The sequence below is a fragment of the Castanea sativa genome, chromosome 4 (assembly GCF_040712315.1).
Source record: "Castanea sativa cultivar Marrone di Chiusa Pesio chromosome 4, ASM4071231v1".
Taxonomy (NCBI): domain Eukaryota; kingdom Viridiplantae; phylum Streptophyta; class Magnoliopsida; order Fagales; family Fagaceae; genus Castanea; species Castanea sativa.
In genome coordinates, this window is record NC_134016.1 from 1,581,282 (window position 1) to 1,599,107 (window position 17,826).

The 17,826-nt window shown below is 31.5% G+C and overlaps 1 pseudogene; it reads right to left on the reverse strand.

Annotated features, from left to right (window-relative positions):
* Positions 1-2,506: 2,506 nt before the first annotated feature.
* LOC142631425 (uncharacterized) lies at positions 2,507-14,445 on the reverse strand (annotated as a pseudogene).
* Between the last annotated feature and the right edge of the window lie 3,381 nt (positions 14,446-17,826).

Sequence of the window (17,826 nt, forward strand, 5' to 3'; positions counted from 1 at the left end):
ATAGGTAGTACAAAACCAAATTCTCAACCAAAATGTATTAAAACTATTAAAGAGCAGAAATTTAGTGTTTATAGGGAAAAGGCCCGTTATCTTATATCTAAGGGGATCAAGAACAATCCTACAACTATTTGCATGATCTAGAGCAACCAGAATGGTCACCTGTTGGGTAAGACCATCATGTCAAGGTTACAAGAAGAAAACCACACAGTAGTGGAAAACCTTAACTAAATATGGTACTTTTAAATTTTCTAATAGAGATGTGTATAAATGAATTTAATGACAACCAACAAGTAAAAAAGACTATCCATAGACTCTCTACCTCATAATTCCCAAAAGCTGTTGAAGTCATTTGCATGAAAGCCTTATGTTAGGAAACCGTAACAACATAACATATGATTTGAAAAGGCAGAAGAATTATCAAGCATTTGTATATTATGGAAAAATATTATTGCTAGTTATATAAAGAATGGATGAAACTATGGCCTATGTACAAGAAAATCCTTGGCCTCACCTAATGCTTTGTCAGAAGTGTTGTCAACTATGCATACTGGTAAAAAACTTAAAAACAAGTATATGATATAGTTCAATACGACCTACGACCAGAATTTTTTTAGGAGAGAGAGAGAACTCAAGACAATAAAATCAATATATTTTTAGTGCAATCTTCAAGTATTCTAATTACTGGTACTATGTCGTATCCATGGTCATAAATTGATCTCAGAAAAACAAAAATGCAATCAGGGTCTGGTTCAATTTGAAATCTGAGTCTCAAGATGCTTCCTTATGGGGTACAATATATGGGACTTTTAAGTTCATGCACAACTCTGATTGGGGTAAAAAATAAATAATTGATGCAATCAATTATTCTAAAAGTTTGAAAAAAAAATTCAAAAATAATTATGACATTAACAAAGTACAGGGTCAAAGTGATACTATAGAAATGACTTGGAAATTTTGTAGCAAATAAAGCGCCTTAATTATTAGAAAACTGACAAGTCAAAAACTTTATAAAGGGAAAATGCAATAGTAAGAAGTACACCAGAAATTTATATGTAAAACTAACCTTCTTTTTTTAATAAGAACTAACCAAAAATAAAAAATAAAGAAATTGATTGAAAAAAAGAAAGAAAGAAAGAAATATATATATATATAAATGAGGGCCTACATTCACTACCCAAACAAATTTGTTGCACTACATTGTAAACAAGTTTGAAATAAAATTGAAGTGATATTGCTAATTGGAAAATGAAGGTGTAGAGATTTCATGTTTACAGATGGATGACCAAATCTGGAAATACTATATGAACAACAAATTTAGAAACTTGTATACAAATTTAAAGTAGAAAAAACAAAAAATTAGGATTGACAATAGGTTTTGTTGGAAGAGAGAAATCAAAAGAGAAGATATTAATGAGAGAACTTACAAATTTCACTAAGTCAATTGCATTGGAACCAATTTAAATTTCCCCATTGTGATTCTTGGAATATGACCAATCTTCTACCAATGGAACTCTAGCAAACAGTAAGAAACAAAGCATCCAGCTTTGCCAACCACTCCGGAATTTTTCCATTTAGCTTTCCATAGAAAGCAAGGGCACCTCCTGCATTGTTGGTAGGTAGTAGCAATTTTTGTTCCAGATCTTCAGTTCTTACAAAGACGAAAAGTTACCACAGAACATATGCAGAGGCTCCAACATTGTCAAAATTTAATGCCTCCAACTGAGCACATATAGGTGTCAAAGCTGGCCAAACAGCTCTGACAACCAAAAGAAGATTAGGCTCCAAAATGGGTGGTGTGTGAAGTATCCTTGACATTGGAAAAAAATCCTCTAATAAATAAGGAATTCTGGTGGCTTTTACATTAGAAGAAATATCAAGTGCTACCTGTCACTTACAACATTGATACAATGACATCAACACATGAATACTACAAGTATTAGAATATCATCAGAATACCAAGATGAAATAGATGCTATTGTAAGGAAAAGTGAAAGGGAAGGGGGGATAATTGGCATAAACGGTATACTTATTGGATTGAATTAGTACTTCATATATTTGAAGACAAGTGAAGATTACGGAAACTTACCAATTCTCATAAACTTCCTATAGCTTGTGGCTAGATTAAAAGTCCATAATTAAATAAATTTTTCCTCCAGCTGAATACAATAGATATGCTGTCCCTAGTGTCTGCACTTAATGGCAACTTTTTTATTGATTAAAGGAGAAATGAAGGAATTGGGAGGAATTAAAAAAACACTCTTATGTTGTTGTTAAGGAGAGTATTAGAAAAGAAAGGAGGATGAGGTGAGAGAACTTACTGGTCATCCATCTTAATAATGTATATGATCTTCAAACTGCTTCTTCTTTGATAAAAATTAACAAAAAATGAAATCCCAGACCACCCACTCTGCACCGCTCCCCTTTGCACATCTTTCCTTTAATTTGGGGTAGTGACAGATATTCTTCTCTTCCATTTTCTTGGCAGTGTTAAAGCTCCATGAATAAATTTTTCCTCCAGCTAAACACAATAGATATGCTGTACCCAGTGCCTGCATATCAAGGCAACATATTTAACTAATTGAATAGTCTTTTAATTCTCTCAACAATGAGAATCCATGTTTTGTTAGTTTTGTTAGCTTTTTAACACCCTAGGGTCCTAGCAATTGTTTGTCATATCCATGTCAGCAACTAAAAGTGTCAAAGCAAAGGACATTTCACACTATTCAAGCTAAGCAATAACAATACTAGACACACAGAATGGCTTTCATATAAAAAATTGTAAAACTACAATTCATCAATCCAGTTGTACTCAATCTATACATTGTTTTGGTGACATGCACAACTTTACATGGACTAAAAGTTTTGTTTATGCAGATATGCACGTTGGCTACAGAACACACTGACTATATATAAATACAGCTCAAAGTAAATTATATATACAAATCCCAAAATGGTAAAGGAAAAAGATCACATGTACCTTGGCATCAGTTGAATCGAGTTGATTATTTTCCCAGACGCAAACAGATCATATGCACCTTCATATATTTGATAGTTTGCAAAACTCAGCACTCTATCAGCAGTCAGCAACAATCACCTCGATTTCGTTGGATTCATAAACAAACTTCTCTTACTCATCACAGCTATAAGTAGTCCTGTGCAACTCTGATTATCAGCCCAACCCCAGCTTCCTCCTTGTCCTCGAAGATTGCTCTCTCAATATTAAGTACATACATTCCTCCTCTGTTCATCAGCTTGCAATTATAATCAATTGTTCCGCCAGCTGGAAACAATAGGCATATTGTCTCAATTGCATTTGCCTACACATGACATCAATACAATTATGTCATGAAGTAAAGAGTCTTGGGAAAACAGAATAGAGGAATGAAGAAATAGGAGTCAACTAGAAGTATGATTGCCTATTTCAAAAGTATGCTCAAAACAATCATGGAAGATCCAAATAGAGTCCTCGATCTCCAAAGCTCCTTTTCTCTCTTGTGGGGACTAACTACGATTGACAAAAGGCTTCATCTGTGATGAATGGAACCAAAGGTTTCATCACAGGACTTAAGTGGTCATTAATTGTCTATAGTTTCAAAAAATAAATATTAAACCAAGTAGAACCTGAATCTATGTGATCAATTTTTGGTTAGCATCCTTAATAACCAATAACATCCACCTCATTCACAAGAATCACAACTTACCATTTGTTAAAATAAAATAAATATAAAATAATTAAGAAACTAGCAAAGTTATGCATAACCAGGCACTTCAGTGAGATATTAACATTTATTTGCATCTTGCCTTTTCTAAATTGCTATGGAAGTTGTCAGGATGTTTCAACAAAGGGGTCAGTTTATAGATACTGGTCCATCACCATATATGCAAGTGCGTGGGATCTATCCTCCAAAAAATTGCATGATGTAGATCAATCAGAATGGTCACCTATTGGGTATCAAAATAACGTAAAGCTTACAGGAAGAAAACACCAAAATAGATGGAAAACCTTAATTGAATCTAATTTTATGAGGGTTAATGGACTAAAGAAAAGGCTTCATAGTCTTTTACTCAAGGTTTCAAAGTGTTGCAAATATTGTATTCACTCTCTCATTCTCTCCTCTCAATTTTTTATTTATTTCTTTTTTTATAATTCATTGTTATCTTTAATTATTTGCTTATAGATTCTGAATAATTAACAGAGAAACCTCACAGGTGATACCCACGTGTAAATCAACCAGTAAAAGGCCATGAAAATCGTAGAAAAGGCAGCATGCAACTTCAACCACTGCAGCTGGTGCTAATGGTGTGTCATCTTCACCCACCACACAAAACAGTAGAGATTATTTTAAACTTTTGACCATTAAAATCTGAAAATTGTTAAACTCTTTTGGCATGAATGATATACTTATCAGATTGAATTAGTACTCTAATTATTCAAACATAGAGATGATTTGAGAAAACTTACCAAATCTTATAAGCTTCCATTAGCTTGCGGCTAGATTAAAACTCCATAACTAAATTAATTTTTCCTCTGGCTGAACACAATAGATATGCTGTCCCTAGTGCCCCCATGTTGTTAGTTTTTTAACATACCACGCTCCTAGCAATTAGTTTAATATATACATGTTAGCAATTACAAGAGTGAAAGCAAAGGACATTTGTTTAGGTTAAGCTGTAATAATACCTGATGCACAAAATGACTTTCATGTCAAAGAGTGTCAAACCATAATTCTGTGATCTGACTACTCAATCTAACTCTATACATTGTCTTGGTGACATATGAACACATATATGGAGTTGACATGCACACCTTTACATAGACTTAACAATTTTGTTTATGCAGATAGGCGCAATGGGTACAGAACCCAGTCACTGTACAAATATATATTAACTGAATTGGATCTCGCAAAGCACCAATTAATTAAGAAGTAAGTTATATGCACGTATCTGAAATGGTAAAGTGAAAGCAGACTTGAAGTACCTTGGCATCAGTTGTCATCAAGTTGGTTATTTCCGAGGTGTAATCTCTCTTACGAGCTTCATGATTTAGCCAAAAAAAATTAAAATGTGTTAGAAACCTTCAAAAGCTAAAACCGATATATAATTATATTAGAATAGAACCATCAACACCTTCAGTGCTGCCTAAAACTTTATAAGAAATTTAAGCTTTGCTTCTACTAGTAGAACTGGAGATCACATAACTTCATGGTCCAGAAAAACTGACCTACCAACCTAAACATGAAAACAAAAATCCGCAAGACCTTCTATCACCCAATGTCTAATCTCATTCTTATGCAACCCAACTCCACTTTCCCACAATAAATTTACTCAAATAAACATAGGAATTATGACCCTGTAGCCCAAATTAACAAAATCTATTTCCAACTTTCACAAAGCCCTGAAAACAAGAACTGCTCCGTGTATTATATTAGAATTCCAGCTCATGAAATTGAAAAGAACGAGTATGTTTTCATCAATGGACATAATCAATTTGACACCAATAAGTGAAGGTTACAAGAAACGCTGAGAAAAAGAATGAGCATGTATGTGATTGATGTGAAATTTAAGAATAGCCCGTTTAAAAAAATGACATAAATAAATTGGGGGCCAGTAGGAAATGGAATATACTTCTAGTCCAGATATAAGTACACTTACTAATCATCTTCAGAGTCGTCAATGACGTCAAGTACTTCATCATAGTCGTGAAAGCTGTCAGAGTCCTCAGAATTGTTCCCTTGGATGCGTTTTTCATCGATTCTGATGTTTGGAACATGGGCAATCTGGAGCCACTCAGCGCCGCTCCCTTCTGCATATCTTTTCTCTAAATTGCGGCAATGAAAAATGCGCAGATCTTTTAAATTGGTGAGGTGTAGAATGGGAAGATACATCAGCTTTTTGCAGTGATAAAGAACCAGCTTTTGAAGAGAAGAAAGATGATAGCTGAACCAATCAGGCAAAGCTTCCATTCCGTTAAAGTTCCCTATCTGCAGCTCTTCAAGGGCAGTGAAGAGTTGAATTTCGTTCGGGAGAGAGTTGAGTGTAGGCCTCCCAAGCAATATTAGCTTTTTGAGGGACGCGTGCGAGTATCGAATGGAAGGATAACGCAGAATCGGGAAAGCATCCAACTCTTTAATAAACCCACCAATTACCAAAGTCTTTAAGCGGCCTTGTCGCAAAAGCTTCAGTCTTGGATCAGCACAGTTGCTAATTTTTAAATTAATAAGAGAATGAAATGGTTCTCCTAAATCTGGAATTGATTTCAGATTCGGACAGTCCTCAATCTTCAAATATTGAAGAGATGTACAGAATTGTAGCCCACTGGGTAGTTCATCAATGCCACACACCATTATCTCCAAGTGTTGAATAACTGACGGGACACCTGGCAAAGAACTCAGGCGACGACAATATTGTATTACAAACTTCTGAAGGGAAACGCTGGTGTGCAGTGATTCTGGAATTGATTTCAGATTCGAACAGTGCCCAATCTCCAAATATTGAAGAGATGTACAGAATTGTAGCCCACTGGGTAGTTCATCAATGCCACACCCTATTATCTCCAAGTGTTGAATAACTGACGGGACACCTGGCAAAGAACTCAGGTGAGAACAAAATTGTATTACAAACTTCTGAAGGGAAACGCAGGTGTGCAGTGATTCTGGAATTGATTTCAAATTCGGACATTGCCTAATCTTCAAATATTGAAGACATGTACAGAATTGTAGCCCACTGGGTAGTTCATCAATGCCACACCGTATTATCTCCAAGTGTCGAATAACTGACGGGACACCTGGCAAATACCTCAGATGTGAACACCCAAGTAAGGTTAACTCCTCAAGGGAAGGAAACACCGTCAACACCTCACCTGCGCTTGTCAACTCCTTTGCATCCTTCCACTCTTCTAGGCTTTCCATAGACTCCAATTTGAGTATTCTCAATGCTGGAAATAATGTAGTAGTATTTCTTAAACTCCCATCACTGTAACTGTAAAACTTACATCCTATATTTCTTACCTTGGACATATGTTCTATTGCAAGAACCCTAAGACAGGGTAATTGCCCCAGAGTGGGAACTTCTTCACATTCTATACACCAATTCAATTTGATATGAATCAGATTGTGAAATAGTGACAAATCATTAACCCAAGATGGGAATTTCTTTCCTCTATACCCTTCGATTGTTAAGCTTTTCAAATTTGGGTGAGGATGGAGACCTTCCAATACCTTTTCATCTTTATCATACCGGTCCACTGAGATTGGAAAAACATCTTGCCAGTATAATCCCAACTTTAATATTTCCTTTTCTTTTAATTTTGCAGTTTTGGCTTCTTCCTCATTTGTCACCTTCTCTAAATTGTATATGTCTATCTCTCTAAGATTCTTTAAGGGTCCTATTTCTTTAATCCTATAACCTTCATCTTGACCCAATCTAAAAAATTTCAATGTTTGAAGGGAAGTCAAACATGACATATTTTTGAGTAGAAAATGTTTGGAAAATATCCTTAACCGATCAGAAATATAAATACTAATATGTCTCAAGTTAATCAAATTGCTTAGGTCTTCCGGAAACTTCATGAGTTTAGGACATTCTTCAATTCTTAAAGTTTGCAAATTGTAGAGTTTGGTAATGGATACTGGTAATTCCTCAATTGCAGTGTCTAAGATGTGAAGAAGCCTCAAATGTATCAACTGCTCAATTGAATTTGGCAACCTTATTATACTATGCCCAGATAATTTTAAAGCACGTAAGCATTTAAAATTTGATAACATGTCATCAAAGTCTAGATTTTTTGAAATTAATGTGCGCATTTTTATGAAACTATCTCTACTAAATGAAGTTCTTGGTGTTGTTTTGCCATCAAATCGGACAAGTAAAGGTTGTACTTTACTAACATTATCCACAGAATCTCCCTCCAAAATCATAGTTTCAGATTTTGAAATTGAGGATGGCAAAATCATGCACCAAATCATGCATTTTGCAACTAATAATCTCACCATAGGCATCCTTTGTAGCATTTTGGAAAAAGGAAGTGGCCAACAAAATATTGAAATACATGTTACCAATATCCTCCATCACCATATTATCTTCTTTAGATGGTCCAAGGAACCCTTCAGCCATCCAATACTGAATTACTTCGTCCTTTTTCATGTCATAATCTTTAGGGAAAATTGCGCGAGTATGCAAAACATCGTTTCAAAGATGGTGTTCGAAGATGATCATAACCTAACTTTAATATGTGAAACTCTCCATTATTTCTATCGTCCGAGTTAAATCCCAATTTTTATTATTTTGAATCGATAGCCATTCACCTCTATCATGTATAAAGTACATTATTCTCCCTAAAAACTCCGCGGCCCATGGAATCCTTTTACATTTTTTAACAATCTCCTTTCCAATTTTCTCCAAATCTAGAGATAAAAGTCTTTCATTTGCAGATGCTCTTTTCTTGAATATGAACCAACATTCATATTCTGTTAATTCATATTGAGTAAAAGTCTCCATGATTTCTGTCACTCTATCACAATAGGTTGCTTCAACAATGTTATTTCCAACATTTTGATTAACTTTTGAATCAACGAGGAAGGAGTCTATCTCCACGTTAAAACTAATCTCAGGAATCGAATTCTCAAACTCTGCTCGAAATTCATAACTAGCAATGTCACCTTTAAGTCTATTTAATGATTTGCAGATAATCTTAATTTCGTTTGCCATATTGATAATGCCATTAGAGGGTGAAGAGTAGTTTAGTACCTTTTGCTGAAGAATGTTATAGCCAAACTCGTCTAGCACGTCATCAATGTCATAAGCAACACGTCTAAGTTCTTCTAACCAACTCCTCAGAAACTCATCACTTGCTTGTCTTTTCTCAACACCATTTAACACAAGTTGAATTTTGGCTAACAAGCTAAAAAGGTCTATTAGCCCGCTAAAAAGGTCTGTTAGCCCTTCCTTGAAACCCAACTCAAAACTAATGTGTTGCTCTATAAAAATTGATCTCAACTTGGCTAGAAGTCCCTCCACAATAACACCAAGTAAAATTTCAGCTATGTATTCTGCCTTACTCTGCATAAGAGACAATAGTATGAAAATGTTTGTAGAGTGTAGAGTACAATTCTTTTTTTTTTGATAAGTAATAAGAGTGTAGAGTACAATTCTATTCAAAATAAACAAGGTGGGTCCAGATATATTTATATATTGGAAATATATAAACTTGTATTACGATTTTTACCTTCTTAATTTTTATACAATAATTAATAGTTTTTTTTTTTGGAGTTTTATAATAATTAGTCGCAAACACACGCAATACATGGAAATATTTAACTATTTTTAAATACGGTATAATATATAAATTATTATCTAAATTTTTTTGGTAGATAATTTGTTCTCCCTAAAAATTAAACAAATTCTAAAAGTAATTTATTTTTCTCTATTTTTACAAATATATAATTTTATCATTTATGGTGTGTTTGATTGATATTATTTTTTTAAGTTGTCCATATTTTTCTAACTATTGTTATAATGCATTATTTTTTCCTAATTTCTTTTTGTATAACTAAAATTTGTAAGTTTCAAATATATTATTCAAATTTTTTATTCTCTTAAGAAGATTGTCATGATAATCAAAATTGATCATATAGTTACAATGAATATTACTCAAATAATTGATAGCAGCAGTATAGTACTCCCAACCCAAACCTTTTTTTTTTTTCCTATTTTTAAGTAAGTACACCGAAATGGATTGAACAGGATCATTATGGACTGAACTAGAATGAATTGGACCAAACTAGACTATAATAGATCAAATTGGACTAAAATGGACCAAATGCCGAATCTAAATTAGTAAACAAAACTCAAAAAATTAATAATAATTATAATAATAAAGCAATGCAAAACCATTATCTGTGATAAGTAATGTATTCCAATATGATGAAAGTGGTTTGTTGTTGAAGTAATATCAATCGGATTTGTTATCACATTAATATTTTTAACTGAATTATTATGCATGCACTTGTGATTCTATGTGCCTGTTGAAAGTTTTATTCAAATTAAATTCGGTACCATGTACACCATAAAAAATATTAGAAAAACCACTTACATGTACTATTTTATACGAAAGAATAAGAAGGGGGGGGGGGGGGGGACTTTGTTAAAAGCTTTATTATCTCTATCTTTTGACATTGATGAAAATGACATATGGCTCTCTACGTAGGAGCGGTGGACCCTTCAACCTAGCCTTGAATACTACATTAGCATATGGATATGTATATAGTGGTGGAATGAGACTTTTTTTTTTAGGTGAGTTTAAACTAAAAATAAATAATGGTATCTCCACCTAAGATGTTTGTATTGCATGTATTTTCTATTATAAGTTACATTCAGGTTCAAGAATGTGTAAAGTGATGGTCATATCATGATTGATAAGTTATAATTAGTTTTGAAATTGAGTAAAGGTATAATGTATTATTGCATACATTAATATTTATATACATGTTTTTTGAAGAAATGATGGAAAGGAAATGATGAATTGGCCGCCAACATGGTTTAGTAAAAATGTAACAATAATAAATACTGCACCTCAACTTTTAGATAATCTATAGATTAGTATTGAATACAAATCTTTTGTCCCATTTTTTGTGTTCCACATTATTCTCCACCTTCTACCCCCCCCCCCCCCCTTCTCCCTCTCCCTCTCCCTCTCCCCCTTAAATTTCAGAAATAAACACTCATTCCCTCTTCCCTATGTTTTAACTATCAAATTATATATATAAATAAAATAATAATAATGCTAAGAATTTTGTAGCTTACTGACATTACACTTCTCCAGTGGAAGAGAACATGAGTTCAAACTCCCCTTCCCCACTTGTTGCAAGGAAAAAATCATTAAAAATATGGAAATTTATTATAAAGTTTTACTTGATTCAAACAATTAAAATCAATAATTGAAAATGTTATCACAAGCTCACTGCTAAGATTATGATGAAAATAATCCAAAAATAAAATATCTACATCTTTACTCACCTTTTCAAACACTCCGCTAAACATGTCATCCTCTGATATTGAAGTTGATCTGATTTCCCTCTCCTTATCCTTGTTTGAAGTTGATGCACCCTTACGTTTTTTGTTAGGTTCACCAATTGTTAGAGAAGCTTCCTCTTGGACCTCTTTAGGCACTTTTTTACAAATATTAATATCATGACCTTTAGCTCCAGCCAAGTGATATTTAATCCTTGTAGCACCCCCAGCAAAAATACATTCACAAAACTTACATTTGAAACGACGACCATTATCTTGTTTTTCAACACACTCCCAAAATCGATCTTTCTTTCGAACCATATTTCTTTTCCCTTACAACAAATATACAAAGAGTTGAATATTAGAATATAACAAAAATGATAGTAAAAATGGATCTGTAGAGTAATAAAATTAATTTAAATAATATAGATCTATAGAATAATAAAAATAAGCTTGTTATATTTCTTCAAAAATATTATATAATTATTTATGTAACACATCTAGCCAAGTGATATTTAATCCTTGTAGCACCCCCACAAAAAACACGTCCACAAAACGTACATTTGAAACATTTATCATTTGGTTTTTCAACATGCAACCAAATTCCATCTCTCTTTCGACCCATATTTCTTTTCCCTTACAATAGATATATAAAGAGTTTAGTATTAGAATAAAAAAAATTGATAGTAAGAATGGATCTGTAGAGTAATAAAATTAATTTAAATAAAATAGATCTATAGAATTATAAAAATAAGCTTGTTCTAATTCTTTAAAAATATTATATAATTATTTTATGTCTATCAAAATCACCTTCAAGTAGGTTTTTTGCCAAGCCCTCTAATGGCTAGATAAGCTTCGTGTATTTTTAGGAACCTTTCTACAAATAGCAATATCACGATCAATAAATCTAATCCTTGAAACACTTCCATCAAACATTTCATCTTATTTTGTTTACTGCGTTAATAAACTATAATATTTAGCCAAGAAAATATAAAATCCATAGCATGAAAGACATGTCAGAGTGCACTTACTCTATTAGTCCACAAACAGGTAGATGCCGCAAATGGACACAAAGAAAAAGAGAAGAGGTAAAGTCTCAGAGCAATAGAATGAAGAAAAAAGTAATCGTATAGCAATTTATTATAACGTGTTTTATATCACTCGCCGAAAGACTCAAATGATTAGAACAAGTAGTAGGACTAACACTCTTCCGAAAGAAGACGATTTTGGATTCGATGCGCACATGACAACTTAGAGAAATGCCATAGACGTTGAACTTAACATGTTTTACAGTACATGCCTTTCTGTTTTGGATTCTAAGGTAAACTTGGTTCCTATGTTGTTGGAAATTTTAGAAGAGTTCCAAATAATAATTACTATGTCAGCCTGCAAATTAAGACTCTTGCTACCAAAATGGGAATTACAGCACAAACATATATAACAGATGTTTACTTCTATGGGTCAAAACACTGGAAGGATTAATCACAGGCCCTTTTTATATACAGCTTTGTTTCAAAAAGCCTCATGAGATTCTCTTCTTCATTTTTTTTTTTTTTAATTTTCTATTAAAGGAATGAGATTCTTGGTTTTTCCCCCCAACCAACTCATCAATCATCACCCGGAATGAGTTTATTTTACTTTACCCATCTTGCAGTTTTTATTATTATTATTATTAGTTTTCCTACATTTTTTATGGATTATTTATGCAATTCTTTTGTATTTATATCATAATTAATATATATAATATATATTTTTTTTTTTTTTTTTTTTTTTAAAAATAAAATAAGATAAAAATAACGTTATTATTAACTTTTGTGAGCGATAACTTAAAAAAAAAAAAAAAAAAGAATCACAAATTCATGTAATAATTTATTCTTTTTTCACATATTGTGTACAAATAAGAATTATAAGAGTGGTCAATATTTTAATATTTTTTTTGAAGTTGACTATAAGGTTTCAAGTATACATATTCACATTAGTTGTTAAATTATTGCAACTTGATCATTCTATGAGTATATTAACCAAAATTTCAGAATTGACACAAGTTTTATATGGGATAAGTCAAGTTCCTAAATTCCTTTCATGAGAGAAGTAGAAATTTTTTTTTAAATTAAAAAAAAAAAAATATTCATGCGTAACAGATCCATTAAAATAAAAAAATAAAATCCTCTAACAAATAAATACAATATGAATGTTTTATTATTATTGTTTAGATTAGACCCAAGTACTCATATACATGTGTATGTATATGTGCGTCGATTTGGCTTCACCACTAGTCTTGCTTTTGATTGAACAAGGTTGATATATTAAAAAGAAAGTTTAGATTCGAGGTTTTCTAATTTCAATTTGGCCAGTTTGTTTCGAATTTCGACGATAATGTTTTCTAAAAAATGAATCATTTTTTAAAAAGTATTTTCTATAAAATTATCTCATTTTTCAACGTAGGTAGCAATCTCAAATGAGTTGAAAAACCATTTTCAAACTTTCCATTTTTAGCTTGTTGTGAAATAGATCCGTTTTCTAAAAACATTTAATGTAAAACAATTTCTAAAAATAAAACATACTTTTTCTGCTAACTAAAAATAGTTTTCCTTTAAATTATTTTTTCTTATGCTACGAAACACTAGAAAAATATAAAAACTATCTTTATACAAAATTTTACATTAGACATGACTTAGATAAAAATGGTCCGTATACCTCATGAAACAAATTGCAAAAGAGACGTTTAACCAAAAAAATAATCACAAAAGAGATAAGTTCGTAATTGTTATTAAAAATAAAGAATTTAACTTACTTCAGTACTTTTTAATTAGAATTTCTTTTTATTTTAATGAGAAATTCATTAACTAAATAAAATATAGATAATAAACCCACTACTATGACTGAAAGTAAACCAAATTAAAAAAGAACCGCGAATAAGTTGCATATTTTAAGAATATAGCAATACATGCAATTTACCCAAAAAAATAATAATAATAATAATAAAATTGAATAGCATGAAAGACATGTCAGGGTGCACTTACTGTAGTACTAGATGCAGTCAATGGACGTCAGGAAGAGTGAGAGAAAGAGAGAAGGAGCTTATCAAAAAAAGAGAAAGCAAGAAATAGAAATAGTTTGAGAAGAATAAAGAGGAAGAGGAAGAGGAAGAGGATGAGGATGAGTAATGGTCTGGCAATGTATAACACGCGTTTGTGAACCTTTGCTAAAAAGTTTCCTTGCGTATCTCAATTATTGAAGAGAAAATAGATTCGATATTGAAAAGAAAAGAGAAGAAGAAATTAGGGAGGATAGGGGCGGCTGGAAAGAAATGAGAGAGAAGAAGAAAGTAGGGATATTTATATGATGCTATAGTACTAGGGTTTTAAAAATTAAATAGCAAAAAAATCACTCATGCCCACGCGAAGGCTCGATCTAGGGATCTGCTAGCCAAGACTTAAGGAGCATACCACTAAGCCACTGAAGAGTTATGTTTTAAAGTTACGTAAATATATATATATATATATATATCGGTTCGGTTCGGTTGGTTTCGGGGTGAAAAAATCCAGCACCGAAACTGAAACCCTTAGTTTAACCGAACCGCACCGAAACCAAACCGAAATTTTGACAACGTTCAGTCGGTTTCAATCAGTTTGTTCGGTTCCTCAATTTTTTGCACACCCCTAATTCGATGTGTCGGTACATGGAATTCTTTTTTTTTGTTTTAAGAGAAATAATTACAATATGCTATTAACCCTGTAGCTCGAACCCTTATCATTTAAACTCCAAGTACTTTGTACAAAGAAAAGTATCAATTCATGATAAAACCTGGCTTAAGCCTAGATAAAATTCCTGTGCAAATATAATCATCTCCATTTTTCAGTCAACAGGGAATCTCTTGTGCAAGCATCACTGTTGTTTTACTTTTTTACTATGCGTCAAAGCACTAAAATCATTGATCCCTTTAAATACAGCTTTGACTAAAAAGATGCAAAAATTATAATTTAAAAAGTGTTATAAAAATACATGATTAAAATATTTATAATAAAAAAATTTGTTTAAAACACCTTATTAAACTTTTTTTTAACAACAGTTTTTTAACAATAAACTTTTAGTATTTATACACTCAAAACTGTTGTTAAAGGTCCTGGACCAAACAACCCTTTTTGTTTTACTTTTTAACCCCAACTAACTCACCACTCATCGGCCAGACACAATGCGTTTACATCATCACAAAATTCAGAACACATATATAAATTAATTCAAAGGTAATATGGTTCTTATCTTTGGAAATTTTAGAAGAGTTCCAAGTTCCAACTAATTACCATGGCCCTTCTTTGTTTTAAAAAGCCTCATAAGATTCTTTGGTTTTTCGGTTTTTCCCAACCAACTCACCTAGAAAGAGTTATCACAAATGTAAAGTTCATAATAAATTTGTCCCCCACACCACCCCTCTTTACCCTTGTTATAAAGTTTTTTATCTTTTAAGTTTTCCTTCATTTTTAGGGATTATTTATGCAATTATTATTATTATTATTATTTATATCATAATTAATAGATTATTGTTTCTTTTATTTGTCAAACTTCATTTGAAAAATAAAAAAAGTCTTCTATTTTTTATTTTTTGTATTAATGATTGTTAAAGGTTTGAGCTAGATAGAAGGACAACAAATGTTGAAAAAAAGAACTAAGAGTCTAATTTTTCTAATTCGAATCCACTCCCGAAGAGTTTATTTGAAATTTGCTTATTTCTCTATTTCGAAATCGAAAATTTCGTCGTTGGAAGGGTATAGATAAAGGTAAAAGTTAAAAATAATATAGTGAGGCCGTAAACAATATCAAAAACTTTTGTGCTAAACTTATAAATAATAGCGAAATAAACTAAATAATAAAATAAGTTAAAAAAAATAATTTTTACTAAACACACGCTCAATAATAATCGGCAGCAGATCAGACCAGATCACGTCAATAAATTGTAGCTGGGATGTGATAGGACCAAAGTGATGTCCCCAAGTTGTTGGTTACATTTGAACCTTGAAATTATTGAAGACATTGCTACATGTCCAGACTCAACTAACCGAGAAATTATACGTTGAATCAAAAAACTCTTTTTCTTTTTCACTTTTTGCTAGAAATTTAAGTGGATGTTAATAAATGAAATTAATAATTGAAAACTTTGTTTTGTTAGGCATATTTTGATTCTTACTAGGGGTAAAACAGGTGGTCCCTGCTTTGGTTGGAAAAATGACATTAACATATAAATAATGGCTCAAAACTGACATTTCACTAATCAAATTATTTTGATCTTTAAGGTTTATGCATTATGATCAGTTGAGTCACTCAGGAGATGTTTGGGGAATAGTTTAAGACATATTGTTTATATATTTTTGATATACATATCGATAAAAAAATATATATAAATATGTATAATATTATTTAAAATGTGTTAAAATTATTGGGTCAAATAAACCTCAATTGTAGTAGCACGACATTTCTGCAACAAGCTTTTAAAGCAAGTCAATGTCATAGGAAGATGCAGTGAATAATGGAGGTCAGGAATAGTAAGAGAGAGAGAGAGAGAAAAGGTAATAATAGACTGTGAAGATAATAAAGATGATGGGTTGTGTTGTGTCTTTCAAGATGGGGCCCAGGCTTGAACAAGCAGGACCAGCACTAGTATTTTATTAGAAACTGTTTTCAGAAAACATGGCAAAACAAGTCCTTAGTTTTGTGCTTTGCTTCTCGTTAACTTCTCATTTTTAAAAATCAAATTGATAACAAATACTCCAATCTTGTTTTGACAAATATGAATTAATGAGAAATAAAAATTACACGTTAACGAGAACCAAAGCACAAAATTATAAGCAACCACACCGGTTCGTAAATAATCTATTAAAATATAAAAAGTTGCTAATTTTTTATATATTTAAACTCAAAAATTTTCATATCAAACTTTGTAAAAATGTCTAAATATACACAATAGTTTGGTAAACGAACACTAACCACGTATATATACACGATTACTGTTTCGCGTAAATTTTTTTTTCTCTCTCCTCAGTCCTCATCCTCTTTTTCTCCTTTCCTTTCTTACCTCACTCTCATAAGTTATCGTTCATAGTGTTAAAGAAATAAATATTTTATTTAAATAAAATGTATATAAATGATGTGGGTTTTTGAAAAATAAGTCATGTAAAATAAAAAAAGTAAAAGTTTTAAATGTGTAAAATAAAAAAAAAAATTGCAAATCGCACATACCGTTTAGCTTCTAAGATCTTTTTGCCAAGTTTAAATTTAAACAATTTCAAAAAAAAAAATTTTGATATGCTAAACAATTTCAATCTTGTTATATAAAAATAAGAGTTGTTTAATTTTGTCCATATATATCAATGATCATTACACGTTATTACTGTCGCCATTAAATGTTAAACAACATCGCAAATGTTTTAAAGCATAAATCAATCTCAAAATTAGAGAAAGTGGTACTCTCAACTCAAAACTGATTTTTATTTTGTTCCAGTTTAAGAAGAAATAAAAACATTAAAAAGCATCTCATTTTGTTAATTTCTTTTTTATTCCAAGATAACAGTTTTTTTTTTTTTTGCAAACATAACAAAATTAATTCCTTTATTTTATTCTTTGTATCCCAACTTGTAATTTCTTTTATTTATTTTTATAATTTTATTTCTTGTTAGCGCATATTTGGATTTTAAAAAAGAAAACCAATTTGGTTCCTCAAAATTTAGATTCTTTATTAATTTTGCTTGATTGCTTAAATTTTTTAAAAAAAATTGGCAAGAAAGAAAGAATATTTATGCCATTTCCTTATGAAAGAAAAAAGGA